Here is a 215-nt window from a genome sequence, read left to right as displayed (position 1 = left end):
TGACATCTGCCCAAGGAAGGACCCCTCCCCCAGGCCTTTTTCTGCCTTATCCACAGGGCAGCTGGAAGGGTGGGGTCTCTACCTGGGCTGGGGGTACAGTGGTGACAGCTGCGAGCAGACCTCCGCTAGGAACAGTGGGGACAGAGTTTGGGAGGACACTCCAGACACAGACGCAGCAAGAGTCCCACTGGATGGCATCCTGCATGGGGGTCCCC

This window comes from Otolemur garnettii, unplaced genomic scaffold (assembly GCF_000181295.1).
Source record: "Otolemur garnettii isolate 467f Iridium unplaced genomic scaffold, OtoGar3 scaffold00218, whole genome shotgun sequence".
Lineage (NCBI taxonomy): Eukaryota > Metazoa > Chordata > Mammalia > Primates > Galagidae > Otolemur > Otolemur garnettii.
Note: the sequence above shows the minus strand (reverse complement) of the source record.